The sequence below is a fragment of the Phalacrocorax carbo genome, chromosome 5 (genome assembly GCF_963921805.1).
Source record: "Phalacrocorax carbo chromosome 5, bPhaCar2.1, whole genome shotgun sequence".
Lineage (NCBI taxonomy): Eukaryota > Metazoa > Chordata > Aves > Suliformes > Phalacrocoracidae > Phalacrocorax > Phalacrocorax carbo.
Genome location: NC_087517.1, coordinates 69,941,006 through 69,943,449, shown reverse-complemented (window position 1 = coordinate 69,943,449; position 2,444 = coordinate 69,941,006). Strand labels below are relative to the sequence as shown.

Here is a 2,444-nt window from a genome sequence, read left to right as displayed (position 1 = left end):
TCCAGCGCTGGGGCCAGCGGTGGGGCGCGATCCCCAACGAGGGGTGAGCAGCAGCAGCACCCCCATCCCGGCCTGCCCAGGGGGAATCCAGGGGATCGGTGGTACCAAACCTGGGCACAGGTCACAGAAAGCAGCCACTCCTCGGTGTCCAGCAGCACGGCCACGTCCTTGGCTCTTGAGTTTGCAGAGACACTGGGGCGAAGCCGTCTGGCCACGTATACCCACAGACCCTATGTTTCTCCAGGGACTTTTCCAAAGGCTTTCTCTGCATCCCTGCTGCGTGGGGCTGGAAACCAGGGGACTGACCAGCGGCTAACTGGGGCGATGGCCCTGAGCCTGGGAGCAGGATGGTGCTGCAGAGGCGGCAGCACGGCGCCGGGCAAGCCTCAGCAGCCAAGCTGGGGCTGCGGGGTCTCGGCTCTCCCCTGTCCTGTTTCGGGTCCTTACAGCCAGACCATTTCCCGAGCTCCATGTCCGCTGGCTAACGAGAGGGAGCGCAGTCGGTCTGTGCCCTCCCCGTGCTCCAACGCACTGGGGAAAGGAAGGATTTTCGGCACAGCAGCAGGAGGTTTTAGCTCGTAAACCCCAGAGCATGGCTGAGTGTGGCCCCCAGATTTCCCCATAGCTGGGCAGGGGGGGAGGCGAAATCCCACCAAACCAGCCTAAATCAGGTCTCAGAAAAGAACCAGTAGGACAGACCTGGCCAGCAACGAGCAGCGAGCAATTCGCACCTCCATCCCAGCGCCTGGCTGGGTTCACGCTGCTTCTGGGCAGGGAGCGGGAGGAGAGGGCAGGGGGCTCGCCGGGCACCGCAGCCCACCTGCGTCCCCCATCCCACCCCAGCGGAAAAATGTCAGGAGGAGAAAAAGCTGCTGCTGACAGCGGCGGGCGCTCGCAGCCCCTGCGTGCTGGGGAGGAGCTGCCGATGGCGTTCCTCCATCCTGCAGCCCCCGGCGGGGGAAGCGAGCACTTGGCCTTGTAAAGGGCTGCAACTGGCGGCCCGGCCTTCCAGGAAAAACACGGAGATGGACGAGATTCAACCGCGCCTGTTCATCGTGCTCCCGGTGCCTCTTAGCCTTTAATTTCTGCTGGTGACTCGTCAGCGTGTCTCTCTGGAGGGAGAGCCCCTCTCAACACCCTGATGCTAACGAGTCCCGCGCTGGCTGGGATCTCGTTGCAGCACCCGCGGGGTAAGGAACACTTTAGCACCCGTGGAAATGCTGGGATCCCCTCTTTAGCCTTTATACAGGCAGGGTGTCTTCCAGCATAAGCGATGGCTTGTGTTCCCAGCCGAAACCGCCTGCTACGGTGGATTTCCTCCCAAATCCGCCTTTTCAGATTCCTAATGCATTCCTGAAGTTTCAGCCTTTCAGCCAGAAACAGCCGTGACTGCCCGCGGCCCAGCAGCCGCCCTTGGTGAAGTGGCTGAGCAAAACCCCTTTCCGAGCGAGGTACCCGTGGAGAAAGCACTCTTCCCTTTCTAAATAAAGCCAGGTCCAGCTGGGGGATGGCGGGAGCCCAAGGTAGGATGTTACGATTTATTTTGGAAACAGATGCCAGAGGAGGTGAAGCTTTTAAGCGTCTGGCTGAGCAGATGCAGGGAAGTGGCAAGCCCGGTCAGTGGAGCCTTCCAGCCCTTTATTTGCAGGAATTTCTGGCTTTGCTGATATATACAACGCGTTCTTTGGATTTTTATTTTTTTTTTTTTAGGTCGAGTTTTGCTGTCCTGACAGCTGGAAGTCTTTTCTTCACTGCTTATTCTTCCCTCTAAATCTCCAGGAGCTGCTCACGCACAGGCTGAGTGCTGGTGCCGGGCGAGACGTCTGCCCCACGAGCGTGGCTTTTGGCACGGTCGGAGGAACACGAACACACCTGGTCTGGCAGCTGGGGACTCCCACGTCGATGGCTTCGGTACAACGGTCCGGTGTCCCTTGGGATGTCACAGGACGGATGGGGGGAAGCCTGGCTGGGTGCTCAGGCGTGGGGGGTGTTCGGCGAGACCCCCCTCAGCATCCCCTCCCACCAGCACAGGACAAGTTTACGAGCCTGGTGGAACTGAAAGTCCTTTTCCAAGCCCAAAAGCTCTGGGTTTTTTTTTTTCCAAAGAAAATAGATTACGATAGAGAAACACTTTTCAGAGAAAGCTGCTGCTTCCTGTGAAAAACTTTATATCCCCATAAAAATACCAAAAGTCAACATTTTGCTTTGCCTCCAAATGTTTCTGTTTCTCACAGGGCTGTTATGATACTGATTCCAGAATGAGAAAGCCACATTTCTGGGACAGGTTTCAGGTTTGGGTTGGTTTTTTTTTTTTAAAGAAAAGCAGCTGGCTTTTAACTGTGCCATGTTCCCTGGGAGGCATAGCAGTCCCTTGGCAGTGATGATGCCAACCCTCATATTTTCACTGCAGACAAACACGCTGGTCTGTAATCCCAGGACCGTGG

General features: G+C 57.1%; 1 long non-coding RNA gene across 1 annotated transcript; it reads left to right on the top strand.

Moving 5' to 3' along the window:
* The first annotated feature begins 1,196 nt into the window (after positions 1-1,196).
* Positions 1,197-2,198, top strand: LOC135313712 (uncharacterized). Its single transcript, XR_010373244.1, has 2 exons — positions 1,197-1,523; positions 1,780-2,198. It is a non-coding gene; the product is annotated as an uncharacterized LOC135313712 (long non-coding RNA).
* The last annotated feature ends 246 nt before the right edge of the window (positions 2,199-2,444 follow it).